The 23,877-nt window shown below is 40.2% G+C and overlaps 1 pseudogene; it reads right to left on the bottom strand.

The window, feature by feature from the left end:
* Positions 1 to 778: 778 nt before the first annotated feature.
* Positions 779 to 5,921, bottom strand: LOC100653917 (lysophosphatidylcholine acyltransferase 1-like; annotated as a pseudogene).
* Positions 5,922 to 23,877: the final 17,956 nt, after the last annotated feature.

The following is a 23,877-nucleotide window of genomic DNA, read 5'->3' as shown; positions in this document are numbered from 1 at the left end:
ACTTGGCACCAATATATTAGAAGACAAATCAGATAAAAGAATTTAAAAAATGAAGAAATCCTGTGAATCATGTGGGACTCTATCAAGAGAAATAACCCACGAGTGATTGGAGTACCAGAACAGGGAGGGATAACAGAAAATACAGAGAGAATTGTTGAAGATTTGTTGGCAGAAAACTTCCCTGATATCGTGAAAGATGAGAAGATATCTATCCAAGATGCTCATCGAACTCCACATAATGTAGATCTCAAAAGAAAGATAAAGACATGATTTTAACAGCCAAAACCAAAACCAAAGATAAAGAGAGAATTTTAAGAGCAGTTAGGGATGAAGGAAAAGTCACCTACAAAGGAGAGTCAGTAACAATGAGCTCAGACTACTCGGCAGAAACCATGGAGGGAAGAAGGCAATGGGATCACTTATATAAAAAATTGAAGGAAGAAAATTGCCAGCCAAAAATCATATATCCAGCAGGACCATATCTCAAATATGAAGGTGAAATTAGGACATTTCCAGATAAACAGAAGTTTAGGGAATTCGTAAAAACCAAACCAACACTAAAAGAAATACTAAAGGGAGTTCTTTAGTTAGAAAATCAATAATATCAGGTATTGACCCAAAACTAGAACACTGGGCAGAGCAATAAGAAGTCACCCCAGACAGGGAAATCAGGATAAAAAAATACTCAAAACGGTAACAATGGGAGGCAGAGCCAAGATGGTGGAATAGACAAACACTTCCATCGAGCCCTCTTTACAACAAAGACCCCAAAAAATAAGTGAAACGAGTATATTTGTGACAAGCTGGGAGCCCTGAACTTCAAAGGCAAGCTTAGACAATGATCTGAGGGGCAGGGGGAGGAAGAGACTGTTCAGAAGCGGAGAGGAGTTACCAGACCTGAATCGTGGGGAGCACTCAGGCACCATTCCCGGAGCGGTGGTGGCGGTGGACTGGTACTAACATTCAGCCGCAGTTTCCTCAGGGAGAAACAGCCAGCCACACAGCCTACTCACACCTCTGGAACCTGAAAAGAACAGCGCTCTCGGCAGAAGTTAAGTACTTGTGTATATTTTACCGCGTGCTCCCCAGCCCCATGCTGGCTTCAGCTGCTGAATTCCCTGGGCCTGAGATAGGCCCTGTTGAGCACCTAGAGCCATCCTCCTGGCCTTGGGGAAGGAAAAAATTTGCAATTGGGGGAAAAGATAATTTGCTAGCTCCACTAACCGGGGGAGCTCAGGACAGAAGCGGCTCCTGTCCAGGCATAAACCATCCATGGGCTTTCAGCACCCTTCCCTTCTGCATGGACCTGTGTGGGCCTATTTTGGGGCAATAGGCCGTTGTTGGCAGAATCCAACCATTTCAGCTGTGTGGTGGAGAGGTGAGTGTTTGATGTTCGACATTGCTTTGCCTATTAAACAAGGTCCTCACCTACCCACATCAGGCACCTAAGGACTGGTAGCTCCACTCAGGTCACCAAGCCACCCACGACAGGGGTCTAAAGATTACTGGTACCTCCCAGTCCTTACAAACAAAAACATTGGATGCCCATGGTCCATCTGCAGAACCCACCCACCTGCACGCTCTAGGGACCAGGGACGCACTTTCCTCCGAGACACTCGGGAGTTGGTTCTCAGTCCTCTGCTTTGTTCAGAGTGTGACCCCCTGCTGCAATCAGATACCGGTATATATGCCAATATCCCCTGCCCCTCTAAGACTGTAGGACAGAGCCTGTACCACACACTTGATGATCAGCTACCTCGACACCTGAGCTGAATTCATACAAGAAAACTGAATGGACTCCTAGACTGATATACCAGATAACAGCTCTAGCCATCTGCGGACAGGACGTCAGAGCTCCAAAGGTGAAAATAATCAAGCTAGCTCACTCAAGCAACTCATAGGGGTATACCAAAACAAAACAAAGCAAGAAGCTATGACACAGTAAGCAAGCATTAATTAATATGATAACTTATAGATGGCTCAGAGAAAACAGTCAATATCAAGTCACATAAAGAAACAGACCATGATCACCTCATAAAGCTCTCAAAACAAAGATCCAGGGATCTTCTAGATGAAAGTGCATTCCTGGAATTACCAGAGCCAGAATACAAAAGTTTAATATACAGAACCCTTGAAGACATCAAGAAGGCAATGAGGCAACCCCCAGAACAAGCCAGGGAACACACAGATAAAGCAGCTTAAGAAACTAGAAAGATTATTCAGGACCATAAGGAAAAGTTTAATAAGCTGGAAAAATCCATAGGCAGACAGCAATCAGAAATTCAGAAGATTAACAATAAAATTACAGAAGTAGACAACTCAATAGAAAGTCAGAGGAGCAGAATTGAGCAAGTGGAAGCTGGAAGTTTTGAACTTGAAGATAAATCACTTGGCCCTAATATATTTGAAGAAAAATCAGATAAAAGAATTTTAAAAAATGAAGAAACCTTGAGAATCATGTGGGACTCTATCAAGAGAAATAACCCACGAGTGATTGGAGTACCAGAACAGGGAGGGATAACAGAAAATACAGAGAGAATTGTTGAAGATTTGTTGGCAGAAAACTTCCCTGATATCGTGAAAGATGAGAAGATATCTATCCAAGATGCTCATCGAAGTCCACATAAGGTAGATCTTAAAAGAAAGTCATCAAGACATATTACAATCAAAGTTGCCAAAACCAAAGATAACGAATTATAAGAGCAGCGATGGATAAACGAAAAGCCACCTACAAAGGAAAGCCAATAAGAATAAGCTCGGACTACTCGGCAAAAACCATGCAGGCAAGAAGACAATGGGATGACATATTTAAAAAATTGAAGGAAAAGAACTCCCAGCCAAGAATCATATACCCAGCAAAACTGTCTCTTTAATATGAAGGTGAAATTGTGACATTTGCAGATAAACACAAGTTTAGGGATTTTTAAAAAACCAAACCAAAACCACAAGAAATACTGAAGGGAGTTCTTTGGTTAGAAAATCAGTAATATCAGGTATCAACTCAAGACTAGAACACTGGGCAGAACAATCAGAAGTCAACCCAGACAGGGTAATCCAAGAAAACAAAGCCAGATTATTTAAAAAAAAAAAAAAAAGCTCAAAACAGGGTAATAGCAATATTATTATGTAAAAGAAGACAACATTAAAATACTAAAGAGGGACTAAGAAATGTAATCATATACCTTCCATATGGAGAGGAAGATACGGTGATACAAAGAATAAAAGTTTGGTTTAAATTTAGAAAAATAGGGGTAAACAAGGTAACCACAAAGGAGACAAACTATCCTACACATCAAAATAAAATACAAGGGAAAAATAGAGACTCAGCAGAAACAAAATTGACAACAACAAATATGAGGAAAGGACAATATATAAAGATAATCTACTCAGCACATAAAATTAAGTGGGAAAAAGAAACTGTCAACAACACACCAAAAAAGACATCAAAATGATAGCACTAAATTCATACCTATCCACAATAACACTGAATATAAATGGACTAAATGCACCAATGAAGAGACAGAGAGTGGCAGAATGGATTAAAAAACAAGATCTGTCTATATGCTACCTACAAGAGACACACCTTAGACTTAGAGACACAAACAAACTAAAACTCAAAGGATGGAAAAAATTATATCAAGCAAACAACAATCAAAAAAGAGCAGGACAGGGTAGAACTGCCCCATAGGATTTCCAAGGCTGTAAATCTTTAGGCAAGCAGACTCACATCTTTCTCCCACAGAGTTGCTAGTGGGTTCCAAGGACTGAGCTTTTGGCTAGAAGCCCAGTGCTTAACCATCCTGTCACCACGGCCCCTTACACACCCTACGTCTTCTAAAACCTCAATCTGGAGACAACATGTGTAGGCCCTGTGGGGAGAGAGAACACCAGATATCCTCAGGCGCAAATGGGGAGCTACAGCCCCTGGTAGGGCATGGTGACAGAGCCGGGCAGGTTCCTCACTCCAGAACCTTCTGTCCTAGTCCAGTTTCCTATGGAGATGCTTCCTCCCGGGGTCAGTGCTTTCCAGGCTGACGTCTCTACAGAGGCTGTTCGGGGTTGGCGCTGACAAGAGTCTAAGCGCAGGTTTCAAACCGTGCCTGGTCAGGATACAGATATTCTTCTGCAAAGTCTGGGTACATGTGTGCAAACCTGTCAGCAAAAGAGATTCTTCTCATCTTCATCCACACCGCTGAAGAGGTCTATCAGAAGCAGCTCTGCCACGCCCAAGGCCGTCTTCAGAATGCAGGACAGGTCTTCTTCATTTATGCAGCCGTCCTTCTGCCATGTATACATCTCGAATGGCAGCTGGATGGTGTCCAGAGTCTCAGACGCTCTGCAGACCACGGACAAGGCGATCACATATTCCCACAGGTCCATCTTGCCACCTCCGCTCTCGTCAAACAGTGAGAACATGCAGTCCAGCGTGTCGGAAAGAAGTACCTCCAAGTACTCCGTGAACCTCACAAGTCAGTCTTCTCGCCCTTCTTCACCTTTGCGCTTTCTGATCTTTTTCAAGTTTTTCTAGCTTTAGCCCCAGGCCTCTCACAAGCCTGGCGAATTCTAGAAGGCAAGTGTCGGAGGGAAGACGGACTGTCCTTCCGCTGGGGCCACCTAACGATCCTCAAACGTGAAATCCATGATGGAGACGCCCAGGGTCTCTGCCATGACGCGCCTCATGCTGCTGGCGTATAGCACCGGGCTCCTCTTCGCCTTGGAAGGGTGGTAAACTGGGAGAAACTCAATTTCCACCTAACTGTGAAACTGACACAGGGCGAACCACAGCATTTCCAACACTCCAGGTCCTTGCCACGTCCACATGATCGTGTCCAGTTTATTTGAGTATCCTAAAACCACAGGCTGGACAGGAACACCAAGGATAAACACACCAGTCTTGAAGGTAGTTTGACAGGTCCCATTGGTACAAGTACCTTCTGGAAAAATCATTGTCATAACTTCCCATTGGACTAAGCCCCTCTCTTTATCTCTTCCACTGTTTTCCTGTACAAGTCCTGGTCTGATCCGAACACACTGGCTGGATGTACTTGATCAGAGTTCCCCATATGGGGATACCCCTGCTCTCTGCCTTCATCACGATGGACGACATGGTCATGGTCACGGGAACGGCGTCGAAGTACGAGGGGTGTGGTGCCAAGGGTCAGGATGGCCGCCTCAGTCGGTAGGGCCTGTCACCCCTTCTGGGCCACCGGGTGGAAGCCGCCTGCATATCACGTGGTCTGCATGACTGCCTTGAGCGGGAAGTCCACGACCTTCTGCCACAAGCCAGCGGCTCTTCTGGTTCTCTCTCAGCAAATCCCAGTGAAGGTACAAAAGCGAAGGACCAGGCGAACAGCATCATGAAGGCGGCAAACAGGAGTCGGATGGGGAAGAGGGTCAGCGTCATGATGGCGATCTGGGCCTTCTGCAGAGTGCTGAAGCGCAGCTCGTGCATGAAGGGGTTCTACCCTGGGGGTGACAGCCACCGCTTCACCTGCACCTGCGCTGGAGGAGTTGGCGGCTGAGACAGAGCGGCCTGTGGCAGGTCTCCCCAGCCGCAGAGCCACCACCGTGAGAAGAGCCCGAGCGGACCGAGGCGGAGGGCGGGCAGACCCCTTATAATCCTTCTCATTTCTGTAGGGTTGGTAGTGGTGCCCCCTCTTTCGTTCCTGATTTTGGTAATCGGTGTCTTCTCTTTCGTTTTCTTGGTCAGTTTAGCCAAAGGTTAAAGGTTTGTCAATTTTGTTGATCTTTTCAAAAAGCCAACTCTTGGTTTATTTGATTTTCTCCGGGTTTTTCTTTCAGCCACAGTATTATTTCATTTTTTTTTTTTTTTCTTGCTTGCTTTGTGTTTAGCTTGCTGATTGTTTTGTAGTTTCCGAAGGTGAAAGCTTAGGTTTTTTATTTGAGACTTCTCTTCTTTCTATCACAGGCATTTAAAGTTATACATTTCTTTACAAGCAACGCTTGAGATACATCCCATATGTTTTGATATGTTGTGTTTTTGTTTTCATTAAGTCCAAATTATTTTTAATGTCTCTTCTGTTTTCTTCTTTGATGCTTGGATTATTTTGAAGTGCGTTAATTTTCAAGTATTTGGTGTTTTCTCATATTTCTTTCTGTTGTGGATTTCTAATTTAATTCCATTGTGGTCAGAGAATCAGAGAACACACTTTGTATAATTTCAGTCTTTTTAATTTTATTGAGACTTGTTTTTGGCTCCTGTATAAGGCCTACCCTGGAAAATGTTCCATGTATACTTGAAAAGAGCATGTGTTCTGCAGTCCTTGGGCATTTTATAAATATCAGTTATGTCAAGTTGATGAGTAGTGTTAAAGTCTTCTGTAGTTATTCCATCAATGACTGAGAGTGGGGTATTGAAAGTCCTGACTATCATTGATAAATTGTCTATTTCCTCTTTTAATCCTTCCGGTATCTGCTTCATGCATTTTGGGGGTCTGTTGTTGAAGGACATTTATAATTGTTATATATTCTAGATGTATTGACTATCAAAAAGGTCCATAGTAATATTTGTTTTAAAGTCTATTTAATGTGATATTAATATAGCCATTCCAGCTCTCTTATGGTTACTGTTTACATACTATATCTTTTTCTATTCTTTATTTTCAACCTACTTGTGTCTTTGAATATAAGGTGTTCCTCTTGTAAGCAGCAAGACCCATTGTTGGATCTTGCTGTTTTATCCAGTCACATAATCTCTGCCTTTGGACTGCGTGTTTAGTCCATTCAATTTTAATGTTCTCATTGATACGGTTAGGTTTTCTTTTGCTATTTTGCTAGGTGTTTTCTGTTTGTTTCAATGAAGTAATAGAACCATTAAAAGTTTTTAAGTTTAATAAGAAGCATCAATATATTTGGAAACTACTAAATTATTTCTCACTAAAGAAAAATCCAAAAGAGAAGAAATGACTCACACTTCTGTCATTCAAACTTAACTTCACTTAACATTGTGGTATATTTTCTTCCAGTCTTTCTTATTCTTCATAGATGTTTGTCTGCTTTTTTTCCTCCCAGAGTTTATATCATACTACACATACAATTATTGTATATTTTCTTACAGAAGTATATTATATGCATTTTGCACGGATTTCAACCACAGAAGAGCCATCACCAGCCAAGATACCCTTGAAGCAGTCATGTGGAAGACTTTTTGAATAAATGAAGTGGCTCTGAATGGTCCTGTTGCTTAAATGACTGCACTTATCAAAAAGTTGAATATGTCAGAAGGTTGATACAAACGGTTAACGTGCTTGGCTGCTAACTGAAAGGCTGGAGATTCAAGTCTACCCAGAGGTGCCACAGAAGAAAGGCTTTTGGGTCTAATTCTAAAAAAAAATCAAACATCTAAAACCCTATGGAGTATAGTTCTACTCTGACACATGTGGGGTCTCCATGAGTCAGAATCAGCCTGACAGCAACTGTTTGGGGTTAAAAGGCAAGGTGTCTGAACAGCACCTGTTGCGTCAGGTCTTTGTACTACACACCTGGTCTCTGGGTCCTGTGTTTTTAGCTTCCTATTTACTTCGTTAAATAAAAGAAAGATGTTTGCTTTTGTAAGTTTGGTAAAATTCACCTGTAAAATGGCTGGACTTACTGTCTTGAGGGAGTGGTGTGGATAGTTGTCTACTACTGATTTTATGTAAATGCTGATATTAAGCTTATTGATTTTATTTAAACCTTTTGTCTCTTTGTCTATTAGTTTTTGATGGTGCATTTGCTGATTCTCCAAGTAGTTTCACCAAATTATGCTTGTTGTAGACAGATTCTCCAATTCTGTGAGAGTAAAATCAAAGACATTTATTGAAGCCAATATGTCATTCAAATGGAGACCGTGAAAACCTCAGAGTCCGAAGCCCATGGATCCAAGGGAGAGAGTGCAAATTACACATAGTTATATGCCATGGGAGGAACTACAAAACACAATATTCTGATTGGTTTACAGTGACTGAAAGCAATCAAAGGTGGGAGAAAGCAGAACATGATTTTTAACATTAGTGGTTACATATAGCTAAAAAAAATTCATACATTAATTGGCTAAAGGACAAAATTGCAAGGTATGTGTTTGTGGAGAGGGTCTTATGACCATCACGAAATGATGACATGATGATGGCATAACAGATACTGTCGGGAACAGATTGCTAAACATTACCTTGCTCAGAACATAAGATTTTCTGGACTGATTTAACACAAAAACTTTCAATAAGGTTTGGTTACAGACACCAGGACATGTAATATCCACATTCTTAGCCTGACCACAAAGAATAGAGTTTCCTTAATGACAAGGTTGGTTCCTAAGCAACAGGGTTTGAATCTGTGTGAAAGATTATACTGAGCTTTAGCATTAGTTCACCCATTTTACTTTACATCAGATGCCTCTTTTGATTTTATATCCCACATCATTCTGTTCTTTTGATCAAGGGTTCTGAAGAACATCCTTTGTTCACAGTTTTGGGCATAATGTCTTCTGCATGAGTTTGTCAATATGCTAATCCCAGGTGGTGGCTCAACCTTCATAATTTATGCCTTTCTAGTTTTTCATGTTAAGCCCCTTATCCACCATAATCAGGGACCATCGGTATCTTGGTTGCTGGGCAGCTCCAGTACTTCCATCATGCTATGGCTGAGCAGCTGTCTTCAGTGATTTCGGTATAGGGAGTGGATAGGGTATGGCCACATTGGAGGAACAACCTGACTTACTTTCAAATGGCTAACATAAGTCATAAGGCTTCTCTGATTTTGGGTTCCTGAATGCAGTGTTGATATGCGTAACTCTTTGAGCATGATCTTGAATGCAGTGTTGATATACATAATTCTCTGAGCATGAGATGAAGCAGGGTTATCAGTTCCTGTTGTAGATGCACATCGCATAACACATTTTATAATTCCAATAATAAAGATTATTGTTAAAATAATTAACCCAGTTTGCAACAGAGACCGTGACCAAGAACCTGCACTATTAAGTAGCCAATTGAAGATATAAAAAAAGAATGGTGAAGTTATAGGGGGTATAGACTGTAACCAAACAGCCACTGGATGAATCTTAGCAATATCCTGTTCAACATCTCCAGTTAATCCAAGAGCAACAACAGGCGTTAGCAATGGAGCAAAACTCTCCTTGCTGGGCTAAGAGGATATCTAAAACTATTCCATAGTCCAATACTACTTTGGCCAAGGATCCTAAAGTTTTCGTTGGGCGGCCATTCCATTGGCCACATCATCAACAATTTTAGCCATAGTGGCAGATAAATTGCTAATGGGATGTTCTATTGCATAGTACCAAGCCAGGGCACAACAGCACATAAGAAGGATCTCCCCATCCTGGGTAATAAATGATGGGATTATCTGAGAGGACAAGTTCTATCTTCTTTATGGATATTAACTTCAAGTTACTGTTCCATAGCAAGGTGTCATTGTATGAATGAATACTCATGGTAACTCCTAGCATCTTTAAGGTACATGGGCCTAGCATATATTCCAACCATGTAAACATGACAATGCCCAAATATAGAGTGACTTACCAGAGTTTTTCCTTGAATAAGCTGATCCTCCACACAAAAAGACACATCTAGATGGGGCACACAACATGCCTGCCCAGGTTTGAATATAAGGAAATGGGATGGACTGATTGGCCCTTCTGAGTCACTTTGCAGTTAATGAATCATCACGAATGGATAATTCTCCAAATTCCAGGGATCCTTGAGTCACACACAAACTGAGAGTTTTTTATTATTTTTAAAATGACTATCTGCTACTACTGTAGAATAATATTGAACACCATCAAGAAAAAGATTGCATGGTGTGGGTAGAATAAAACATTCTAACCATGCATTGGTAAGATTGAAACAGGGAGTTGATGGATAAGTGGGTAATTCTGGAAGTAGCCATAATGTGACATGAATAGCCCATTTAAAGAGTTTCTCAAAATCAACAGTAAAATCAGGTGTGGATTTATAATCTAATACTGGCACAGCAAAAGGATCGGTATGATCTTGTGTAGACTGAGGGGAAGAGTGATACATCCAGCACTCAAATTGTTAGCACTGGCTACTGAAATAACTAATTTGATAAAAGCATTTTCTTACCAAGCAATAGAAAAAGGAAACAATAAAGGTATTAAAGCAGTAATGGGAGTCATGATTAGAACACACATATGGAAAAGGAATACTACCACAAACATTCAGAAAAAATAACTGTGCCTGTAATTACCAAGGAAACCCTGATGGTGTAATAGTTAAGGTTCAGCTGCTAACCAAAAGGTCTGCAGTTCAAATGGACCAAGTGCTCCTTGGAAACCCTATGGGGCAGTTCTACTCTGTCCTATGGGGTTGCTATGAGTCAGAAAGAACTCAACAGCAATGGTTTTGGTTAAAATTACCAAACTAACTCCAAAAATCTCCAAAAGTTGCATAAATGTTTACCAAAAAATAATTCTTAAGTATATAACATACAGAAAAGCTAAAGCTAGAAAGATCGCAGTATATCAGAGTCTAAAGCTTAGCCACCTGCATGTTCCAGCTCCATGACCTGGGGTAAGTCATCCACTCTTGTAGTCATCTACTTCATGTTTGAACACAAGTGAATTTCACTTTGAGTTCTTCTGTGACTTCTAGTACAAACAGGTGCTGTAGTCTTTTTCAGTTGAGATAAATGGACCCACTCCTTAACTCCTCGTAATTTAGCCACACAAGGATGAATTAGGGGGAATAGGTATGGACCCTTCCAACAAGGCTCAAGTGAATCCTTTAATTGGTGTGTCTTCCAATAAACATAGTTGCTAGGTGCAAGAGGAGGCATTGTACCTCCGCCATCAAATGCTTGCTTGAGGAGCATACTCCTTGGCATAATGAATTAAGGCCTGGCAATATTTTAATAAATTGGCTTCGATCAAATCTGAATCAGCAGTTCCTGATAAATAAGGTAAATTCATTGGCTACCCTGCAATTATCTCATAAGGGGTCAATTTATGAGGGTCAGGTCAGCCACACTGAAGATGAAAGTTTTGCCAATTCGGTCTTTATGATACCATTGTTCCGTTCTACAAATCCAGAGGACTGCGTGTGGCAAGAACAATGGAGCTGACAAAAAACAGGAAATATTTTACAAATAGAAGCAATCACTTGTCCAGTAAAGTGGGGTACCTAAATCACTGCAAAGGATGGCTGGAGCCCCAAGTGGGAACGATATTTTCCAGCAACTTCTTAGCCACAAACGTTGCCATAGCTTGGTGACAGGGAAAATCTTCTACTAAATGTGAATATCCGCAAATCACAACTAAAACAAATGTATAACTGTTGGAGGGAGTTAGTTGAATAAAATCCACTTACTATTTGAACACAGGTACTATTAGCAATGGGTATCTCCCAAGAGATACCCTGATGATGAGGGTATCCCTCTGGTGAGGGTTGGTAGATTTTACCTCCATTATACTCAGAACATACAGAGCACAGCCTCGCTACTTGATTTGAAGCCTTCCAAAGTGTCCCCAAAAATATTTATGTAAAATTCCCATTGTCTTGTCCCTGCTCCATGATCCTTCACATGAAAGGTCATGACCAAAGGATGTGTAAGTCCTTGAAGATAACTGGTTTTGAATCTGGCCTTTCCCAAAGGAAAGTATTCTTACTAATTTTACAACTGTCCTGTCATGGATTGAATTGTGTCCCCCCAAAATATGTGTATCAATTTGGCTAGGCTATGATACCAATTTTATGATACCAAGTATTGTGCGACTGTCCACAATTTTGTCATCTGACGTGATTTTTCTGTGTGTTGTAAATCCTATCTCTATGATGTTAACGAGATGGGATTAGTAGCAGTTATGTTAATGAGGCAGGACTCAATATACAAAATTAGATTGTATCTTAAGCCAATCTATTTTGACATACCAGACAGAAGTGAGCAGACAGACACAGGGACCTAATACAATCAAGAAGCAACACCAGGAGAAGAGTGCGTCCTTTGGAACTGAGGTTCCTGCACTAAGAGGCTCCTAGACCAAGGGAAGATTGATGACAAGGACCTTCCTCCAGGGCTAACAGAGAGAGAAATCCATCGTCTGGAGCTTGCACCCTGAATTCAGTCTTCTAGCTTCCTAGACTGAAAGAATAATTCTCTGTCTTAAAGCCATCCACTTGTGGTATTCCTGTCATAGCAGCCCTAGATAACCAAGACAGAATTTGTTACCAGGAGTGAGGTGCTGCTCTAACAGATACCTAAAATATGGATGCAGAAGAGGGAGTGACCAAAATGGTGGAATAAACAAATGCTTCCAGTGAGCCCTCTTACAACAAAGACCTGAAAAAACAAGTGAAATGAGTATATTTATGACAAGCCAGGAGCCCTGAACATCAAAGGCAGGTTAGAAAATGAACTGAGAGTCAGGGGGAGGAAGAGACATTTCAGAAGCAGAGAGGCATTACTGGACCTGAATCACTGGGAGCACTCAGGCACCATTCCTGGGAGTGGCTGTGGCAGGCTGGTACTAGTGTTCGGCAGCAGTTTCCTCAGGGAGAAGCAGCCAGCCACACAGCCTACTCATACCTCTGGAACCAGAGAAGAATGGCGCTCTTGGCAAAAGGTAAGTACCTGCGTATATTTTACCACACCACCCCCTGCCCCGATCCCAAGCTGGCTTCAGCAGCTGATTTCCCTGGCCCTGAGATAGGCCCTATTCAGCACCTAGAGCCATTCTCCCAGCCTTGGAGAAGGAATAAATTTGCAATTAGGGGAGAAGATAATTTGCCAGCTCCATTAAGCAGAAGAGCTCAGGACAGGAGCGGCTCCTGTCTAGGCATAAACGGTCCATGAACTTTAAGTACCTTTCCCCTCTGCATGGACTTGTGTGGGCCTATTTCAGGAGAATAGGCCCTCCTTGGCAGACTACAACTATTTCAGCCGTGTGGTTGAGAGGTGAGAATTTGATGTTTGACATTGCTTTGCTTATTACACAGGGTCCTCACCTACCCACATCAGGGGCTAGAGGACTGGAGGCTCCACTCAGGTCACCCAGCCACCCGTGACAAGGATCCAAGGAGAACTGGTACCTCCCAGTCCTTACAACCAAAAACATTGGATGCCCATGGTCTGTCTGCAGAGCCCCCCCCACCCCACCTATAGGATCTAGGGAACAGGGACATGCTTTCCTCAGAGACACGTGGGGGACGATTCTCAGGACCCCGGCCTTGTTCAGAGTATGATGCCCTGCTGCAATCAGGTACCAGTACCTACACCAATCACCCCTGCCCCTCTAAGACTGTAGGACAAAGCCTGTACCACGTATTGATAATCGGCTACCTGGACACCTGAGCTGAATTCATGCAAGAAAATTGAATGGACCCCTAGACTGATATACCTGATAACAGCTGTAGCCATCCAGGGACAGGACATCAGAGCTCCAAAGGTGAAAATAATCAAGCTAGCTCACCCAGGCAACCCATTTGGGAATATCAGAACAAATCAAAGCAAAAAGCTACAACACAGTGAGCAAACATAAAATAAACTAATACAATAACTTATAGATGGCTCAGAGACAACAGTAGATATCAGGTCACATAAAGCAACAGACCATGATCACCTCAACAAGCTCTCAAAACAAAGAATCAAGGGATCTTCTAGATGAAAGTGCCTTCCTGGAATTGCCAAAGGCAGAATATAAAAGATTAATATACAGAACCCTTCAAGACATCAGGAAGGAAATGAGGAGATACGCAGAACAAGCCAAGGAACACACAGATAAAGTAGTTGAAGAAATGCAAAAGGTTATACAAGAACATAATGAAAAATTTAATAAGCTGGAAAAATCCATGGACAGACAGCAATTAGAAACTCAGAAGAGTAACAATAAAATTACAGAAGGAGCAACTGAATAGAAAGTCAGAGGAGCAGAACTGAGCAAGTGGAAAGCAGAATCTCTGAAGTTGAAAATAAAGCACTTGGCACCAATATATTACAAGAAAAATCATATAAAAGAATTTGAAAAAAATGAAGAAACCTTAAGAATCATGTGGGACTCTAACAAGATAAATAACCTATGAATGACTGCAGTACCAGAACAGGGAGGGATAACAGAAAATACACAGAGAATCATTGAAGATTGTTGGCAGAAAACTTCCCTGATATCGTGAAAGATGAAAAGATATCTCTCTAAGATGCTCATCGAATTCCACATAAGGTAGATGTTAAAAGAAAGGCACCAAAACATATTATAGTCAAACTTTCCAAAACTAAAGATAAAGAGAGAATTTTAAGAGCATCTAGAGATAAACGAAAAGTCACCTACAAAGAAGAGTCTATAAGAATAAGCTCGGAGTACATGGCAGGAACCCTGCAGGCAACAAGGCAATAGGATGCTTATATAAAAAACTGAAGGCAAAAAATTGCCAGCCAAGAATCATATATCCAGCAAAACTGTGTCTCAAATATGAAGGTCAAACTAGGACATTTCCAGATAAACAGAAGTTTAGGGAATTCATAAAAACCAAATGAAAACTACAAGAAATACTAAAGGGAGTTCGTTGGTTAGAAAATCAATAATACTAGGTATCAGCCTAAGACTAGGACACTGGGCGGAGCAATCAGAAGTCAACCAAGACAGTGAAATAAAAAAAAAATCAAAATTTAAAAAACGCTCAAGAGTAAGTGGGAGTATGGAGTAAGGTGTATATAAGCTTATATGTGACAGACTGACTTGATTTGTAAACTTTTACTTAAAGCACAACAAAAATTATTTTTTAAAAAAGCTCAAAACAGGGAAAAAGTGATGTTATTATGTAAAAGAAGACAACATTAAAAAAATAAAGAGGGACTAAGAAATGTAGTCATAGACCTTCCATATGGAGACAAAGACAAGGCAATACACCGAAATAAAAGTTAGGTTTAAATTTAGAAAAGTAAGGGTGAATAATAAGATAACCACAAAAGAGTCAAACTATCCAACACGTGAAAATAAAATGCAAGAAAAAAATACAGACTCACCAGAAAAAAAAAATCAACAACAAGGAATATGAGGAAAGGTAAACTATTCAGCACATAAAATTAAGTGCGAAAAAGAAACTGTCAACAACACATAAAAAAAGACATCAAAATGATAGCACTATATTCATTAAAGAAAAAAATTCATACCTATCCATAACTACGCTGAATGTAAATGGACTAAATGCACCAATAAAGAGATGGAGAGTGGCAGAATGGATTAAATAAAAATCCCTCTATATGCTGCTTACGAGAGACGCACCTTAGACTTAAGAGACACAAACAAACTAAAATGCAAAGGGTGCAAAAAAATATATCAAGTAAACAACAATCAAAAAAGAGCAGGAGTGGCAATAGTAATTTGTGACAAAAAAGACTTTAAAGTTAAATCCATCGGAAAGGATAAGGAAGGACACTATATAATGATTAAAGGGACAATATACTAAAAAGATATAACCATAGTAAATATTTTTGCACCCAATGACAGGGCTGCAAGATACATAAAACAAACTCTATCAGTATTAAAAAGTGAGATAAACAGTGCCACAATAATAGTAGGAGAATTCAACACACCACTTTCGATAAAGGACAGGACATACAGAAAGAAGCTCAATAAAGACACGGAAGATCTCGACGCCGCAATCAACCAACCTGACCTCATAGACATATACAGAACACTCCACCCAACAGCAGCCACGTATACTTTCTTTTCCAGTGCACATGGAACATTCTCTACAATAGACCACAGAATCCAAAAGATTGAAACATTCCAAAGAATCTTCTCTGACCATAAGGCCATAGAACTAGAAATGAATAACAGAAAAAGCAGGGAAAAGAAATCTAATACTTGGAAACTGCACAATACCTTGATCGAAAGAGACTGGAGTATAGAAGACATTAAGGACAGAATAAAGAAATTCACAGAATCCAATGAGAATGAAAACACCTCCTATGAGAACCTTTGTGACACAGTAAAAGCAGTGCTCAGAGGTCAATTTATATCAATAAATGAACACATACAAAAAGAAGAAAGGGTCAAAATCAAAGAATTATCCCGACAACTTGAACAAATAGAAAGAGAACAACAAAAGAAATCCTCAGACACCAGAAGAAAACAATAAAAATTACAGCAGAGCTAAATGAAATAGAAAACAGAAAAACAATTGAAAGAATTAACAAGACCGAAAGCTGGTTCTTTGAAAAAATCAACGAAAGTGATAAACCATTGGCCAAAGTGACAAAAGAAAAACAGGAGAGGAAGCAAATAGCCCCAATAAGAAATGGGATGCATGATATTTCAACAGACCCAACTGAAATTAAAAGAATCATATCAGATTATGATGAAAAATTGTACTTTTACAAATTTGAAAACCTAGAGGAAATGCATGAATTCCTAGAAACACACTACATACCTAAACTAACACAAACAGAGGTAGAACAACTAAATAGACCCATAGCAAAAGAAGAGATTGAAAAGGCAATCGAAAAACATCCAACAAAAAAAAGCCCTAGCCTGGATGGCTTCACTGCAGAGTTCTACCAAGCTTTCAGAGAAGAGTTAACGCCACTACTACTAAAGGTATTTCAGAGCGTAGAAAAGGATGGAATACTTAAAAACTCATTCCATGAAGCCACCATATCCCTGATACCAAAACCAGGTAAAGACACCACAAGAAAAGAAAATTATAGACCTGTATTCCTCATGAATGTAGATGCAAAAATCCTCAACAAAATTCTAGCCAATAGAATTCAACAACATATCAAAAAATAATTTACCATGACCAAGTGGGATTCATACCAGGTATACAGGGATGGTTCAACATTAGAAAAACAATTAATGTAATCCACCACATAAATAAAACAAAAGGCAAGAATCACATGATTTTATCAATTGATGCAGAAAAGGCATTTGACAAAGTTCAACACCCATTCATGATAAAACTCTCAGCAAAACAGGAATACAAGAAAAATTTGGCAACATAATACAGGGCATTTATACAAAGCCAATAGCCAACATCATCCTAAGTGAAGAGAGCCTGGAAGCATTCCCCTTTAGAATGGGAACCACACAAGTATGCCCTTTATCACCACTCTTGCTCTGGCTGGAGGTCCTACCCAGAGCAATTAGGCGAGGTAAAGAAATAAAGGGCATCCAGATTGGTAAGGAAGAAGTCAAAGTATCTGTATTTGCAGATGACATGATCTTATACACAGAAAATCCTAAGGAATCCTCCAGAAAAATACTGAAACTAATAGAAGAGTTCAGCAGAGAATCAGGATACAAGATAAACATAAAAAATCCATTGGATCCCTCTACACCAACAAAAAGAACATCAAAGAGGAAACCACCAAATCAATACCATTTACAGTAGTCCCCAAGAAGATAAAATACTTAGGAATAAATGTTACCAGAGATGTAAAAGACTTACAGAAAAAAAACTACAAAAATCTTCTGCAAGACACCAAAAGAGATCTACATAAGTGGAAAAACATACCTTGCTCATGGATAGGAAGACTTAAAATTGTAAAAACATCTATTCTACCAAAAGCAATCTATAGATACAATGCAATTCTGATCCAAATCCCAACAATATTTTTTAATGAGATGGAGAAACAAATCACCAACTTCATATGGAAGGGAAAAAAGCCATGGATAAGTAAAGCATTACTGAAAAAGAAGAACAAAGTGGGAGGCCTCACTCTACCTGATTTTAGAACCTATTATACAGCCACAGTCGTCAAAACAGCTCAGTACTTGTTCAACAACAGATACATAGACCAGTGGAACAGAATTGAGAATCTAGACATAAATCCATCCACATATGAGCAGCTGATATTTGACCAAGGCCGCAAATCAGTTAAATGGGGAAAAGACTGTCTTTAACAAATGGTGCTGGCATAAGTGGAAATCCATCTGCAAAAAAATGAAATAAGTCCCATACCTCACACCCTGCATAAAAGCAAATTCAAAATGGATCAAAGATCTAAATATAAAATCTACAACGATAAAGATCTTGGGAGAAAAAAACAGGGACAACATTAGGAGCCCTAATACATGGTATAAACAGTATACAAAACATTACTAACAATGCAGAAGAAGAACTCCATAACTGGGAGTTCCTAAAAATGAAACACCTACGCTCATCGAAAAACTTCACCGAAAGAGTAAAAAGATTACCTACAGACTGGGAAAAAGTTTTTGGCTATGACATTTCCGATCAGTGTCTGATCTCTAGAATCTACATGGTACTGCAAAAATTCAACCATAAAAAGACAAATAATCAAATTAGAAAATGGGCTAAAGAAAGGAACAGACACTTCACTAAAGAAGACATTTAGGTGGCTAACAGATACATGAGGAAGTGCTCACTTCCATTAGCCATTAGAGAAATGCAAATCAAAACTGCAATGAGATTCCATCTCACTCCAACAAGGCTGGCATTAGTCCAAAAAACACAAAACAATAAATGTTGGAGAGGTTGTGGAGAGTCTGGAACACTTGTGCACTGCTGGTGGGAATGTAAAATGGTACAACCACTTTGGAAATCGATTTGGCGCTTCCTTAATAAGCTAGAAATAGAACTACTGTATGATCCAACAATCCCACTCCTTGGAATATATCCTAGATTAATAAGAGCCTTTACAGGAACAGATATATGCACACCCATGTTCATTGCAGCACTGTTTACAACAGCAAAAAGATGGAAGCAACCAACATGCCCATCGATGGATGACTGGATAAATAAATTATGCTATATTCACAGAATGGAATACTAGGCATCGATAGAGGACAGTGATGAATCTGTGAAACATTTCATAACATGGAGGAATGTGGAAGGCATTATGCTGACTAAAAGTAGTCGGTTGCAAAAGGACAAATACTGTATCAAAAAAAACAAACCAAACCCAGTGTCATCGAGTCGATTCCAACTCATAGTGACCATTTGTGTGTAAACTGTTGAATGAGAAACTAATTTGCTCTGTACACTCTCACCTAAAGTGCACACACACGCACGCGAACACACACACACACACACACACAAATCAAAACTCATGAATTAGAAATAGGCAAACAGAAAACAAAAGAAAGATGAGCATGAATACACTTAACAGAATACCGCCAGTAAGTGGCAACTTCGTAACACCCCAACTGTAGTTGAAAACACAATCCTCCAACAAACTTGTTCAGTAGTGAATCAGAAAGTGAAAGTTGAGAAATAGCTTTGATAAATCCCAAAGATCCATCCCGAAATCCTTGGGGCTCACTCTTGGAAGCACTCACGTCTGGACAGGTCCCAAGGGGTCCGAGAAAGCAGGAGCTTGTCAGTGCCTGACTCTGGTTTTTCAGCTCCTCCTGGTCCACTGGGGAAGACATCACCGAATCCCACCAAGACTATGCCAAATGTTCTAGAGAAAATACTCTCTGATTCTGTTAAAGTAAAATAAAAAACACGTATTGAAGGCAGTATGTCATTCGAATGGAGATCGTGAAAACCTCAGAGTTTGAAGCTCACAGATCCAAGGGAGGGGGTACAAAGCACATATAGGCATAGTGTCATAGGAGGAGATAGAAAACACAATATTCTGATTGGTTTACAGTGACTGAGGTCAATCAAAGGTGAGACAAAGCAAAGCATGATTTTTAACATCACCGGTTACATTAATACAACTGGAATGCGTTGGCTAAAGGACAAAATTGCAAGGTATGTGTTTGCAGAGGGGGGTCTCAGGACCGTCAAAAAATGATGACATGATGATGGCATGACAGATACTGTCAGGAATAGGTTGTTAAACATTACCTCACTCAGAATATAAGATTTTCTGAAGAGATCTAACACAAAGCGTTTCAATGAGGTTTGGTTACAGACCCCAGGACACGTAGTATCCACATCCTTAGCCTGACCACAGAGAAAAGGATTTCGTTAATGACAGGGTTGGTTCCTAAGCAACAGGGTTTGAATCTATGTGAAAGGTCATACTAAGCCTTAGCATAAGTTCAGCCATTTTACTTTAGGTCAGGTGCGTCTTTGGATTTTATGTCCCACGTCGTGCTTTAGGTTGTTAAGTGAATACAAGTTGAAGATTTTATGTTTTCTTTGTGACTTTTTCTTTTTATAATTACTACATTCCACCCCTTTATCCTACCAATCCTTCTTAACTTAAATTCTTATGCCTGATATTAATGTCTAATTCATTTATATTTATAGTGGTTAATATACTTGGACTTCTTTCTACAAACTTATTTGGGTTTTTCTACTTACCATGCTTTTAATTTGCTTCCATTTTTCTTCTTTCTTACATGCTAATCAATTCACTAAATTTTCTCTCTGTAATGTTTTTATTCTGTACAGGTTTGGAAATTGCACATTCTATTTTTCTTATTTTGGTGAATACTCTTAAGTATTTAGCATGTGCGTCAGTAATGAAAAGTGCCTGAGTGGCACAAACAGCTTGCACTTGACTACTAACCTAAGTCACCCGGTGGCCCTGTGGAAGAAAGGCCTGGCGATACACTTACATAAGGACTACAGCCGAGAAAACCCTATGGAACAGTTCTGGTCTGTAACACTTGGGGTTGCCGTGAGACAGGGGCTGCCTCAACGGTCACTAACGAGAACATCAGTAGTGGACTCCTGTCATCTTCAGGACTGCCATAATCATTTAAACAGCCTTTCTATATTTGTATTATTGATTCCACCTCTCTAGTATACAAGTCAGAACTCATATTTTCTGCGTCCTTTGCAGCTAGGCTGCAGAACTATAACTTAGTCTCTGGTAACCAGAAGCACCTGTGAGAGAAAGGGATGTAAGCTATGCAAGCTGTGCCTCCGGCTTCCATTTTCCTGGTAGAGGAAGAGGAATTCAGCTCGCGGAGGTGGCCGTGGTTGCAAGATCGACCTCCTGGTGCAGAATTGACATTGATGCTGACAGCAGGGGCCGATGAAGAAAAGTTGAGCTCCTGCCATTTGGTGTTCCATGGGGGCAGTAGCAGTTTCTTTATCACGCTCATTCTGTTGCATGGTTTAGGGCACTTCTAGGACCTTAGCCAAAGCTTTGTTTTTCTAGGCCTTCCAATGACCCAGAGAGCTGCCAAAGAGAATTTTAAGAAATTCCTTCATGGATTCTGTTAATTGCAACAAAGAACCTAAACGATAATAACTTGTTAAAATCAAAAGTTAAGGAATATTTCACTCCTCCTTCTGAATAAAAGGAGTCTACCACCAGACGAGTTGTGGAATGACATCGAGGACATCATAAATGAAGAAAGCAAGAGGTTGTAACGAAAGAAAGAAAAGACCAAGATGGATATCAGAGGAGACTCTGAAACTTGCTCTTGAACGTCGAGCACCTACAGGAAAAGGAAGAATTGATGAAGTAAAAGAAACAAACAGAAGATTTCAAAGGGCCTCTCGAGAAGAAAAAGTATTATAGTGATATGTGCAAAGAGCTGGAGATGGAAAACCAAAAGAGAAGAACACGCTCAGTGTTTCTGAAGCTGAAAGAACTGAAGAAAAAAATCAAGTCTAGAGTTGCAATTGTAAAGGATTCTATGGGGAAAATATTAAACGACGCAGGAAGCATCAAAAGAAGATGGAAGGAATACACAGAGTCATTGTACCAAAAAGAATTAGTTGATGTTCAACCATTTCAAGGGGTAGCATATGATTGGGAACTGATGGTACAGAAGGAAGAAGTCCAAGCTGCTCTGAAGGCATTGGAGAAAAACAAGGCTCCAGGAATTTATGGAATATCAATTGAGATGTTTCAACAAACAGATGCAGCGCTGGAAGTGCTCGCTCTTCCATGCCAAGAAATATGGAAGACAGCTTCCTGGCCAACTGACTGGAAGAGATCCATATTTATGCCTATTCCCAAGAAAGGTGATCCAACTGAATGTGGAAACTATAGAACAATATCATAAATATCACATGCAAGCAAAATTTTGCTGAAGATCATTCAAAAACGGGTGCAGCAGTATATCGACAGGGAACTGACAGAAATTCAGGCTGGTTTGAGAAGAGGACGTGGAACCAGAGATATCATTGCTGATGTCAGATGGATCCTGGCTGAAAGCAGAGAATACCAGAAGGATGTTTACCTGTGTTTTATTGACTACGCAAAGGCATTCGACTGTGTGGATCATGACAAATTATGGATAACATTGTGAAGAATGGGAATTCCAGAACACTTAATTGTCCTCATGAGGAATCTGTACATAGATCAAGAGGCAGTTGTATGGACAGAACAAGGGGATACTGATTGGTTTAACGTCTGGAAAGGTGTGAGTCAGGGTTGTATTCTTTGACCATACCTATTCAATCTGTATGCTGAGCAAATAATCCGAGAAGCTGGACTATATGAAGAAGAATGGGGCATCAGGATTGGAGAAAGACTCATTAACAACCTGCATTATGCAGATGACACAACCTTGCTTGTTGAAAGTGAAGATGACTTGAAGCACTTATTGATGAAGATCAAAGACCACAGCCTTCAGTATGGATTATACATCAACGTAAAGAAAACAAAAATCCTCACAACTAGACCAAGGAGCAACATCATGATAAACAGAGAAAACACTTAAGTTGTCAAGGATTTCATTTTACTTGGATCCACAATCAACAGCCATGGAAGCAGTAGTCAAGAAGTCAAAAGACACACTGCATTGGGTAAATCTGCTGCAAAGGACCTCTTTAAAGTGGAAGAGCAAAGATGTCACCTTGAAGAGTAACTTGCGCCTGACCCAAGCCATGGTATTTTCAATTGCATCATATGCACGTGAAAGCTGGACAATGAATAAGGAAGACTGAAGAAGAGTTGACGCCTTTGAATTGTGGTGTTGGCGAAGAATACTGAACATACCATGGACTGCCAAAAGAACGAACAAATCTGTCTTGGAAGAAGTACAACCAGAATGCTCCTTAGAAGCAAGGATGGCGAGACTGCATCTTACACACTTTGGACATGTTGTCAGGAGGGATCAGTCCCTGGAGAAGGACTTCATGCTTGGCAGAGTACAGCGTCAGCAGAAAAGAGGAAGACCCTCAATGAGGAAGACCTTCAATGAGGTGGAGTGACACAGTGGCTGCAACAACAAGCTCAAGCATAACGATGATTGTAAGGACGGCTCAGGACCGGGCAGTGTTTCATTCTGTTGTGCATGGGGTCGCTATGAGTCAGAACCAACTCGGTGGCACCTAACAACAACAACCACCCACCAACCACTGCTGTCGAGTCGATTACGACTCACAGTGACCCTACAGGACAGAGTAGAACTGCCCCATAGAGTTTCCAAGGAGCACCTGGCGGATTTGAACTGTGGACCTCTTGGTTAGGAGCTGTAGCACTTAACTACTATGCCACCAGGGTTTCCAAAAGGAGTTTAGAATGTTTTAATTCAGAACTCCTTCCTGCTACCATCTACCATATTTTTAACGACTAATACTTTTATTTCACCTTGTTTTTACATTCTAAAATACTGGCTCTTAAAAAAGAATAATACTTATTTGGATTAACCAGGATATTTGCTAATTTATTGGTTTACCCTTTCTTCTCCCATCTCGCTTGTTCCTTTACGGTTCAGTTTCTTTCTGGTTCAGGTATGTCCTTTAATATTTCTTTCAATGAGGGACTGTGAGTCCCAAATGTGAAAATGTATTTTGTCCTTCCTTCTGAAATACAGCCTAGCTAGGTATGGAATTGTTTCTCAGTTCTGGTTTCTCAACACTTTGAAGATATTTTCCGTCTTCTGTCACCTCTTTTCACTGATAAGTCTGATGACATGTCCCTGTCATTCCTTTTAGGGTAATTTGACTTCTTTCAGGGGTAATTTTTAACATTTTCTTATCGTGTTTGGTGTCCTGTAGTTTCACTGTTATGTGTAGGTCTCAG

The sequence above is a fragment of the Loxodonta africana genome, chromosome 27, assembly GCF_030014295.1.
Source record: "Loxodonta africana isolate mLoxAfr1 chromosome 27, mLoxAfr1.hap2, whole genome shotgun sequence".
NCBI lineage: Eukaryota > Metazoa > Chordata > Mammalia > Proboscidea > Elephantidae > Loxodonta > Loxodonta africana.
This window is presented reverse-complemented; position numbering and strand designations above follow the sequence as displayed.